Consider the following 12,773-nt stretch of genomic DNA (forward strand, 5'->3'; position numbering starts at 1 on the left):
TGCATGCTTCTAGATATTTCTTTAGTCATCTCTTATGCTGTCTAAAGAAGGTATTTGAAATGAACAAATCATTGATTTTGCAGAATTCTATCATGCGATCTCCAGTATCATTTCTATCACCAAGGCCATATTTTCCAACTACTGATCCTTCCTCTTTTCTCCCAACTTTGCATTCCAACCACTACTAATCAGTACATCTTTATTGATTGTTTGATCAATTTCAGATTGAATAAGTTGGTAGAAATCTTCTATTTCACCCTCACTGGCTTTTAGTGTTTGGTGTGTAAATTTGAATAATAGTGGTATTAACTGGGCTTCCCTGTAGACGCAGGGATAGTATCCTATCACAGATAGAGTTGTACCTCATGACTTATCTGGATATGCTCTTTTTAAGAATGAATGCAACACCATTCCTCTTCAGTTTATTATTCCTGGCATAGTAAACCACGTGGATATCAGATTCAAAATGGTCAATAGCAGTCCATTTCAGCTCACTAATAACTAAGATGTCGATGTTTATGCATTCCATTTTATTTTTGTCAATTTCCAATTTGCCTAGATTCATACATAGTACATTCCGTGTTCTGATTATTAATGAATGTTTACAGCTCTTTTTCTTCATTTTGAGTTGTGCGCCATCAGCAAATGAAGGTCCCCAGGCTTTGCTCCCATGGACTTTACTCCTTTCGCGTCATCATTTTCAACTCTGCTTTGAAGAGGCAGATCTTCCCTAGTCACATTTTGAGCGCCTTCCAACCTGAGGGGCTCATTTTCTGGCACTATATCTGACAGTGTTTCTCTGCTATACATAAGGTTTTCAGTGACTAAATAGTCGGAAATAGTTCGTCACTCCGTCTTCCTAGTCTGTCTTCCTATGTATGCTCATCTGAAACCTGTCCACCATTGGTGACCCTGCTGGTGTTTAAAATACTGGTGGCATAGCTTTCAGAATCAGAGCAACTCACAAGCCACCACAGTACAACAAACTGACAGACGAGTGGTTGATATATATATATATTCCTTTCCCTTTCTCCATTAGCAGACACTCATTTGAATTTTATGTATTCATTGTAGTCTATCTTTTTATTTATGAATCAAATTTAACATATATAGATAGATATCTTAAATGTGATTCATATATAAAAAGATAGAATATAATGAATATATTAAATAAAAATAGTATCTGCTTATGGATAAAGGAAAAATAAATTGAACTGAGGGGCAAAAGAGTGCTTAAAATGCTATCTATAGTGTTCTCATTTTGTACAGAATTGCTCTAGAGAAATAAAAAAAAACAAGTATTAACATTGATCATAGTGAGTCCATAAGTGTCCATACATTATCTCATACCATTGTCCCTCTTTTCAGAGTTAAAAAGGAAAGTATCACAGCCCAGCTTGAAGTTAATCTCAGTGACGTGGAATGTAGGGTCTGTGTTGCTGACTTCAACATCTATTTGCTAAGACATGATTGGTGACTACTCATTAAGAGCCAAAGAGAAAGAAAGACACCAAAATGTCACAGGACAAACTAATCTGTAGAGGTAATATTCCACACAGATGAAAGTGATAGTCTCATTTACCCTGAGACCAGAAGAACTAGATGGTACCTGGCTACCACAACCAACCATCCTTGTCAGTACTACAATGAGTGAAGCCTCACAGAATATGGGAAAATCTTGGAAGTGAAACTAAATTATTAAAAGATTTGGAATTAGTTGAGGCTAGAAGGCTCCTGTAATCTATCATGCTGAAATATTCTTCAAACCCCACTATGCTCAGAGGTAACCTTTTAGCAGATTAACAGAACGTCACACAAAATAAAGAATATTACCGGCAGGATATTCCATTAAAACAGCATGTATATGAAAGTAATAGGTCAACATTTACTCTAAAACAAAGATGATAAAAAGAACTGCAATAAGGACACTGAACAAGGAAAATGTAATTAAAATGAATGTTAATACACTGGGGGAAATGTAACTAATGTCACTGAGCAACTTGTGTAGGAATTGTTAAATGGGAACCTAATTTGATGTGCAATTTTTCATCAAACATGATAAAATACTTTTTAAACAAAAAGAAACAGTCACTGGCCTTCCTTATTCTTATTGAGCCCAAATCCAGTGCCACTTTATCTTCAGAGTTCAGAAAACAGTCTTAATAGATAAAAATATGAACTATTAACTATGAAAGCGTGAGTCTTCTTGTTTGTTTGTTTGCTTTCAACCTGATACATGTTGTTCTTAACCATAGTCTGGGAAGAAAGGTAGAAAAGTTCAATATCATTACTCTGGAACTGACTATCAATTGCTCACAGACAAGTTTAGGCTGAAGCTGAAGAAAATTAAAACAAGTCCATGAGAGACAAAATAAGACCTTGAACATATCCCACCTGGATTTAGAAATCATTTCAAGAAGGAGATTTGATACATCAGACACTAATGATTGAAAACCAAAAGAATTGTGAGATGACAATAAACTATCATACAGGAAGAAAGCATAAGGTCATAAAGAAGTCAAGAAAGAAAGAAAAGACCAAAATGAGTGTTACAAAAGTCTCTGAAACTTGTTCTAAAAAATACAGATGATAAAGTCCATGGAAGAAATGAGGTAAAAGAGCTGAAGAGAAAATCTCTAAGGGCAGCTCGAGAACAATAAGACAAATTTTATAATGAAATGTGCAAAGACCTCAAGTTAGAAAGCCAAAATGGAAGAAAACTCTCAGCATTTCTCAAGTTGAAAGAACCAAAGAAAAAATCCATGCCTCAACTGGAAATATTGAGGGATTCTATGGACAAAGTGTGGCAGCATCGATGGACTCAAGCATGGCAACAGTAGTGAGGTTGGCCCAGGATCAGGCAGTGTTTAGTTCGGCTGTGCATAAGGTTGCTATGAGTCGGTACTGACTTGATGGCACCTAACAACAACAACATGGACAAAATATTTAATTATGCAGAAAACATCAAAAAAAGATGGAATAAAAGTGTCACTGTGCCAAAAAGAAATGATCAGTGATCAACGATTTCAAAAGGTATCATATGATCAAGAGCCAAAGGAACTGAAGGAAGAAGTCCAAGCTGCATTGAAGGTATTGGCAAAAAACAAGGCTCCAGGAATTGATGGAATGCAAATAGAAATTTGTAAGGATTTTTGCTTTCTTTGCATTCAGATGTAATCCATACTGAAGACAACAGTGTTTGATCTGCATTAGGCAGTATTTTCAGTTCTCTTTGATTCCAGCAAGCAAGATTGTATTATCTGCATATCACAGGTTGTTCGTGAGTCTTCATCCAATCTTGCTGACTCATTCGTCTTCATATCATCTAGTTTCTCAGGTTATTAGCTTAACATGTTGTTGTTGTTGTTGTTGTTGTTGTTGTTAAGTACCGTGGAGTCGGTTCCGACTCATAGTGACCCTGCACAGGGTTTCCGTGGCTGTAAATCTTTACGGGAGCAGAACGCCTCATCTTTCTCCCACGGAACCGCTGGTAGTTTCTAACTGCTGACCTTGAAGTTAGCAGCCCGATTCATAACCACTACGCTACCAGAGTATATCTGTCTAAATTATGCTCAAGTATTTAGCACTTGTATAACTATATTTTATTTCCAAAACAATTATAAGCAGTGAGGAAGGGAGGTATGGCTATTACTGTAACACTTCATGTTTGAAAAACCCTTTCATATATTTAACAGCAAACCTATGGATTAAGTTTGCCATAGAATCAGTGGTGCAGTATTTCAAAGAGTACAACCAGAACAACAGTAGTAGTTTTTGTTTTTATTACAGCAGCATTGTTAACAGCTCATCACCAACGTGTCTATTGAGCAATAATACTAATTCTTTATTTTGGAAAACATCCAGCTCTTCTGTATCATATATGTACTATACAGTGGAATGCAAGCAAACCACTGTTAATGTTTCTTGCCTGCTTTCTCTAGTCAGTATCACATATGAATAGGGGATTAATTTTGAACGGTAAATCAGGAAATTTCTTATTTTGAGACTGACACAGATTTTTTGAATGAAAATTGTAACATTTACTGACAGAGCAGTGATCCTATATAGAAAGCAGGTGGTAGGTTTTTTACCATTCAAACAGATGGTAGACTCACAGTTAAGTTATTTTTTGTCCTGTTAACAAAAATTAGCTGAAGTAATTCACACACTTTTTTATCTGCCTGATTTGTACTTTGTGTACAATTAAGTATTAAAAGACTGTTTTTCTACTGGGTAAAATTTAGCACTGTGTGTATTGATTTCCTTTAAAGTCACTGCAATTGTGCAAGCCATTTCAAGTTTTTATAACACCATAATGTCCATTTTAAATGACCAAATGAGAATAAGGATACTAGGCAAATATAACTATAAAAGCTTATACCAATAATGTAATAAACTTTTGCTTTTGGAGAATTCTCCAAAATTGCCTTTATAGATATACTATAGGCACCATGAAAACCATCATGGTAATATTAATTTCCCTTGGACATTCAGCCTATTAGGCTAGAACTTTATTAGTGTTCATGTGGCTAAATATTCAGTTGGAGAAGTCTTTGCATAGTATTCCCCAAATTTCCTATTTTAAGTGGTTCATTAACACCTATTTTGTTAGCATTTGCCTGTACATCCTACAGTTATAGTTTGAGAAAAGATATATAAATGAAAGCAATAGACCTTTATGGTTCATATATTTTGATTATTCGAAGTATAAGTTGCAGCTGTCCATACAAATGGATAGAAGTACACAATCTGATTTCTATAAATGAAGTTCAAATGAATCTCAAGAAGAATTCATGAGTACTACCTTCACTAATCTCAGTCTCTGTCAGCCTCTCACTTTCTAAAACTGAGTAACTGCAGCATCTCCCTTATTCTTTACAGCCTGAGCAAAGGCCATGGTAGTAAAAGTCCTGGCAGCAGGCTGGCAAGTGTCAGCAACAGCATGCATGGGCCATAGTGTGGTCCCAGCTCATCTGGTAGAAGGGGATGCCTGTGATACTCCGGCCAAATACTCTTTTAAGGAGTCATAAGCATCTTATTTTGTGCTATTTTTATTCATCCACGAAGAAATTTTTGTTTCTACAAGTATTAGAAGATATTTGTTTTTCTATATTTCTTAAAACAGATGTCTCTTTTTCCTTACTGGGGTGCTGATGTCTAGTTATAATAGTTGCTTCAGAAAAACAGTTATTTTTCTCTTTGAAAAATGGCAAAGCACTAGTTTATTCATAAGTGATCACTATATTTGATTCACTCAAAGACAAAAAATATAATACAGTTTATCTTCTGTGTTGCTTTCACTTTCTCCTGTGATCTATATTTTTAACATGTTATCCACAGGAGAAAAGATTATAATGTAATTCACCCTGACATAATAACCTTTATCACTACGATCATACCAGAGTTTAATCAAATTTAAATGATTGAATATTTAAAGTAGGACTTTATTTTCTATCTTCAGCCACATTTTAAATATTCAAAAATACTTTTACTTTTTCTTAATGTATTTTACAAAATGATCACAAAGCTCTGCCTAATCAGTGTTCTTATTCCTTGCTAGTTAAATCTATGGAAGATAAAAGAATGCGAAGTGTTTCTTGTACTCTGTTTTATTTTTTTCTGATTTAATATTACTACTAAATTTACCTTGTTTTACCTAGTCAGAGGCTAACATGTTTCCCTTTCAAAGAGCTTCAAGAAAAATTCTAGACCAAAACTCTGATGCATAATGAGGTTGTGTGTGGTTAGATTTAAAAACATTTGCCTTGGGGGAAATCTGTCTTCTTTTTTAAAATGGAGCATTATCAGACAAGACAGAGTTCTTCTTTGAAAAAATACCCATCAAAGCTTTTCTATCAAAACCTTTTCCCTGCTGAGTCTTAATTGATCCTTTCAAGCTTCACATCCATGTCAGATATTTGCAGGTATTTAATGAGGAAGAACATGCAGTCCAAAAGAATTACACATTTTAAGAAGTTTTGAGTTAATCAATTTACTACATAGAGAAGTGTTACATTTCCAAAATGACTACATATGCAATATATATAATATATATATATATTAGCAAGAGTAAGGTTTTCTTTTGCAAAATCGGGCACCCAACCCAGTAGACACGAGTTGATGTGCCACATGACCAGCCCACCAAGAGTTTTATTCTACTGTCTCGAAAAAGTCCCTCCTCCAGTTCCCTTTTTACTGGCTACTATGGAATTTTACAATCTACCCATCTTATTTTCCCTCCCCTCAGAATTCCACAATCTAGCCCAAATGGAGTCCATGGTGTTAATGACTGTATTCTTATTTAAAGTTCCTAGTCTTAGAAGAGGTTTCTTTCCCTCCTTCTCCCAATTCTTCCTGTTTACAACTCCCTGGGTGTGAATCAACAATCTATGATTGATCTAGCAATCTCATATGCCCTTTATTCCTGAAGAGGGACCATCTTGAGAATTTCTCACAATTTCTCCTCTATTCTTTTTATACTTATTGGTCTTATCTTCATTTATTCTTTTTAAATCCTGATAAAGTGTATCATTTCTGGATGTCCCTAAGAGTAGAGCCTACTATGCCTATATTAGGTTGCATCATACTTGCACCTGACATAATATAACTAAAGCATGTACAACTGAAAATGCACTAGCCCCATTTCCCCCTTATATATCATGAATGAAAAAATCAGAAATATTTCATGCACATATAAACGTCCAAAAGCCAGTCTCCAGCCCATAGGCAAACAGCCATTCAATTCATGGGCCTAGAGTTCATAGCTACTCCGTCTTTCCATGTTACCACCTATGACACCAAAGAGGTGACCCAATGGAATGTGGAAATCATTGGACATTCTCTTTGATATCCCATGCAAGTAAAGTTTTGCTAAAGGTAATACAGAAATGGCTATAATCATACATCGACAGAGATCTTCCAGAGGTTCAAGCCAGATTTAGAAAAGGCCATGAAACGAGGGCTATCATTGCTGATGTCTGATGGATCTTGGCTGAAAGCAGAGAATATCAGAAAGATGTTTACCTGTGCATTATTGACTACGCAAAGGCTTTCATTTGTGTGGATCATAACAAGCTATGGACAACCGTGCAAAGAATGAGTATTCCAGAACACTTAATTGTGCTCATGAAGAATCTGTACCTGGACCAAGAGGCGGTTGTTCAAACAGAGCATTGGAACACTGAATAATTTTAAATTAAGAAAGGTGTGCGACAAGGTTGTATTCTTTCACCATACTTATTCAACCTGTATGATGAGCAAATAATCCCAGAAGCTGGGTTATATGAAAAAACAACAACAACATGGCATCAAGATTGGAGGAAGACATTAATAAGCTGCGATATGCAGATAATACAGCCTTGCTTGCTGAAAGTGAAGAGGACTTAAAACATTTACTGATGAAGATCAAAGAGCACAGCCTTCGGTATGGATTACATCTCAATGTCAAGAAAACAAAAATCCTCTCCACTGGACCAGTAAACAGCGTTCTTATCAATGGAGAAAAGATTGAAGTTGTCAAGGACTTCATTCTTCTTGAATCAACCATCAACACTCACAGAAGCAGCAGTCAAGAGATCAAACTATGTATTGCATTAGGCAAATCTGCTGCACAAGACCTTTTTAAAGTGTTGAAGCAAAGACGTAGAAGAATTGATGCCTTTAAGTTATGGTGTTGGAGAAGAATATTGAAAGTGCCATGGGCTGCCAAAAGAACCAATAGATCCGTTTTGGAAGAAGTACTTCTTAGAGGCCAAGATGGCCAAACTTCATCTCTTACACTTCAGACATATTGTCAGGATGGACCAGTCGCTCCCTCCTGATAGGAGGAGATCATGTTTGGTAAGGTGGAGTGTCAAAGAAAAAGAGGAAGACCCCCAATGAGATGGGTTGGCCAAGTGGCAGCATTAATGGACTCAAGCGTGGCAGCAGTAGTGAGGTTGGCCCAGGATCGGGTAGTGTCTTGTTCTACTGTGCATAAGTTCTCTATGAGTCAGTACCAACTTGAGGGCACCTAACAACAACAAGTCAACCCAATGAAGTCCTGGTGTGACGCTGTGTTCTAATGTGTTAGACTGCAAAGTCGTTTGAACTGCAAGGTTGGTGGTTCAAGCTCACCAGCTGCTCCTTCAAAACCTTCTACAGGGTTACCATGGGTCAGAATTGATTCAATGATACTTAACAACAACAACAACAAGCAACCCAGCACACTGAGAAAACATGCATGTTCTTGGACCTGAAGAAACTTCCATTCTGATTGGAATTTTGAGGAACTGCATCCAAAAACAAATGTCCAATTCTGTCTTCCTTTTTTCAATGGAGCATTATCAGACAAGACTGAGCATTTCTTTGAAAAAATGTCCATCAAGATTTTTCTGGCAAATCTTTTCCCCTGCTGTGTCAGCAACTGATGCTTGCTCAGAGTATCAAGCATTCTTATATTCATCTGATCAGGTTCTAGTCAAATGAGTATCATCTGCAAATTTGGGAGTTTACACACACATCCCTACACTTTCACACAGTCAGCCTTCCCTCTTCTCTACGTGCCAGGTATTCTTTGATGGGCCAATTTTCCTTGCCCTGAGACCCAAGAAACTCAAAATGCCAGCTGTTTGCTTTTTTTTCTCTGCTTTCTTTTAAACACAAATCTGTTCTTTTAACAGTTCTGGGTTTGTGTGCATGTCCTTTCAAATGCAAATGTATCGACTATAAAGTTCTGGGTGGAACTCAGGATTCTACCTTGAAGTTTTACAATGGCTTAAGCTAAGAAAGCTTTTTTTTTTTTTTGACAATTTCTAACTCTCCTTTGAGCAGGTCTAATCAAGTATAGGCCAAAAACCAGCTTACAAACATTCCATAATCATAATTCCCAATATCCATATCACATATGCCTGTCTATTTTATAATAAATAGACAGGAGAAGCCAATATCCATAAGGCAGCCGAACATATTAACCTTTTAAAACACTCAAGTTCAATCTTTCCTTCTACCTTGGACTAACCCCATTCGTATGCATATGACCTTGAGCCTCTGGCAGGGTGGATTTCAGTAGGCTCTGGCCACAGATCTTTTCTATCCAGCATGACATCAGCTCCAGGCAACTCCATAAGCTGCTTTTCTTTCAGATGAAACATTTTATCCCATTCCCCTTCATTCTGTCTCCCAGAAAACCTTACAATTCCTTAGGTCTGGAACTGTTGCAATGAATCCCGCTCACAGTACCAAATGCTTAAACCAAATAGTGACCACATCTGACTTCCTCTGAAATTGGACTATTGCTCAGACTCAGGGCACGATAAAACATCTGATAGTTGTCTGAATTCCAACTACTAATATGAGAAAAATTGAGGATAGAGGCAGCTATAGTTTTCTACTTTTTAAACCACCCCTCTAACCAATTAGTAAAAGGATCACTAATTCCAGCATTTCCAGCCAATTCGTTGGCTAGGGTGCTTAATTCTTGTAGGACCTTTGTGATAGTTCAGTCAGGAGCTGTATTGTTAGGTATAAAGGTACCACACTTAGCTCCCAATATTACACATTTTAGGCTAGCATCATGCCTAGTGCTATTCTGTCTCCCCAAGGCTAGTGACATCTAACTGGGCAGCTACCCCTTGTAGGGCACCTCTAGTGTAGTTTATGAACCTCTATTGGTTAATTAATTCAGTCTACATTTTTTTTAGATCATCAGAAAATATACTCTCAAATCCTACAGCTATCCAATTCTTAGCTTTAAGCTCATTAGGAATTCCTCTAGGGACACCAGTGAAGTTTATATAAATATATGGATCAAGAGATCCAGGGAGAGATCAATGGGCTTGAGATTTCTCATGATGCTCAGGTTTCTTGTGGAATGTTAGGGTGAAGGGAATTGCCAGCTGGACCAACACATTCCCTGCCTTGCAAGACAAGAAGAGTGGTTCATCATCCCTATAGAGAATGAAGGAATTGTCTTTGACAAGCCCTTACAAGTTTCATTTCCCTAAGCATCTTTTCTTGGTATAGAGCCAACATGCAGTACATGTCTGAATCTCAACCGAGGAAAAAGGGAATTATTGTGCCTGTGGTTTATCAGCTGCACAAACATAGCAATCACTTTTGTTGAGAACCTGTACTGGATATTTAACCCATTCTACCAAAGGATTCACACATCTATACCTTGTTTCTATCTCTAATGTTTATCTTAGGTCTTTTACCTCAATTACTTCTACTCCTTAAGGGTCATTTTCAGCCCACAGGGTCCAGTCCAGAAGTGTGGGTACCCATTCCATACACCCAGATTGCAACTCTTGACCCCCTATCACTGACAGTGGAGACATTAATTAAGATAAGCCTAACTTGAAGCTTTTAGGGAATGATGCTATGGTTACATTACTATCAATCTGACCAGCTGGTTATAGACAAAAGCCCTTTACACCTCCCCCAGCATAATGACACATTTTAGCCATATTAGCTTCCAAACCCACCTCATCTGGCAGCGGTATGGCAAGGCAGCCTCTTAGACTCTTTTCAGGGTCACTTTTAGAGCCTCTCTGGGTGAGGGATGTGCTTTCTACTAGTAACTTACTTTTCCCTTGAGGAAAGTCCCTCTTCACCAGTCTCTTTACTTGAGTATAGTGAGTCCCCTCTTTCTTTGTGGTCTGGATGGCCATCTTAATGGTCAACCACAACTGGTAAGGGCCCTCCCAGTCCAGCTGGCGTCTGTCATCTTTCCAAGTCATGATCAGCACCAAGTCTCCAAGTTGGAAGTGATGAATGGTGAATTTGAAGAGAGGGGTTTGGATCAAGTGTCCTTTTAACCTGAGGTTTAGCAAAGCAGAAAAGACCAGCACATACTTTCTCAAGAACTGATCTCTAGTTTCCATGGTGGGTAGGTCTGTGGCCCTTCCCAAGTTCAGGATCCTATTTATGGTGCCATGGAATAATGGCAATGAATGCCATTTTACCCTTCATGTTCAAAAATTCTTAGATGATTATCATGAAGATATTCAGCGATAAGACATATCCTCAACAGTATTTACTACACTCTGTCCATTTCCTCAAACTAAAAGAAATGTTACTGGCTCTATCATCTTTATGCATGAACACAATACTTCACTTAAAAGCTTCTCAAACAGGAATGCCAATTAAACACATTTTAACATTATAACCTTGTCAAATGAACTGAAACTCTATCAATACTCACAGCTACAACACAATATCCTTTTCCTCCTCTTAAGAAGATGAAATGCATACATACAGGGTGATACAAATTTTAACCAAAAAGTATTTTCAATTCAGAAAGCGTATTTTACACCAAATACCTTTAAAAAGAGTATTATGTTGAGGCACGGCTTGATAGCAGACAGGGTAAAGGGGCAGTGAAGTTCTCTGTCAATAATACTACAGAATGGCAGGTGAAATGGGTTCAGGGCAGAGCTCCAAAACTCTGAACCACATATATAGGAATATTTAAAAAGTTAGAAGGCTTATAGCTAGTAGAATTTGTAGCAGACGTAAGAAATTTCATACTTTATAATCTACTGGGCTCAGCAGCCCAGAGCCGACAAATTAGGTGAGACCAAACTGCAAGACCAAGAAGGGAAGCAAACAGACCAACCAAGGAACAATGCCACGGGAATATTGGATCAAAGGTGGACAATATATATTGATGGTTTTGCTTTGTTCTGACTTTTTTTTTTTTTTTTTTTTTTTTTTTTTGTATCTGTTCATTGGCACTCCACTGTTTGCAAACCTCCATTCTGGTCACCAGAGGGGTGCCTGAGCAAGTGAACACACCCCACCTCCACCTCTAGTGGCTTCATCTGCCATGCATGCACACAGATACTCTCAGCATTTAAAGCTATAGGCAGCCAGCTAAACACAGCCACTGCTGGCCCTGAACTGTTTACTAATAGGGAAAAGGACAGAACAAGGTGTGTGTAGAGGGAAAGAGAGTTTAAAAATCAAACAGGATGAAAATTAAATCCTGTAAAGCAGCATAAATATCAACAGTGGTATCTTGAAATTTATCAGGCACCCTTGAAGCCAAGAAGCTGGAACAAGATAATAAAATTATACTCATATTAGACTATAGATTTTTTTTTTTAATTTTTCTTCTAGCCTTCCTCTTCCTTTTCTGTGAGTATAGACTGCAGTATCCAATCTAGTTTTTTGTAATTGTTGTTGGTTTTGGTGTGTTTTTTTGTTTTGTTTTTTGTTTTTTTTTTTAATTTTACATTTGGAGGACACTCTCTCTCCCTTTATTACCCAAGAAGGCACAGTAACTGCTGTTATATACTCAACTACAATCACACCCTATAAAACACCAAAAATTAGGCAAAAACCAATACAAACTGCCATACACCAGTGAGGTGTACAACACCTGTGAAAGTTACTCTGAATTAAGCAATAAGAAGAGTGAAAAGGGAAGCCCATTGCCCAATCACATCTACCTGGAGGCAATCAGAAAGCATAAAAAATACAAAAACACATACTCAATTAAGTATTAAGGCCACAGATAAACACTAAACATGTCCAAGAAGCAAAATCAGATGACCATATCAGCACATGTCCAGAAACAAGATAAAAGGTCTGAGACAAATGATCTAAAGGCAGACCTGGACTACATTCTGGAAGGAGTGAAAGTCTTGGAAATGCCTGAGAAGGAACTCAGAAAAATGATGATAAAATATTTCAAAACACTTTACAATGATATTGAGAAAAATAAGGAAGAAGTCAGGAAAGTGCTGCAAAACAATCAAATAAGATAGATACAGCAATGGAAACAATTCAAA

Source organism: Chrysochloris asiatica, unplaced genomic scaffold, assembly GCF_000296735.1.
Source record: "Chrysochloris asiatica unplaced genomic scaffold, ChrAsi1.0 scaffold00199, whole genome shotgun sequence".
Lineage (NCBI taxonomy): Eukaryota > Metazoa > Chordata > Mammalia > Afrosoricida > Chrysochloridae > Chrysochloris > Chrysochloris asiatica.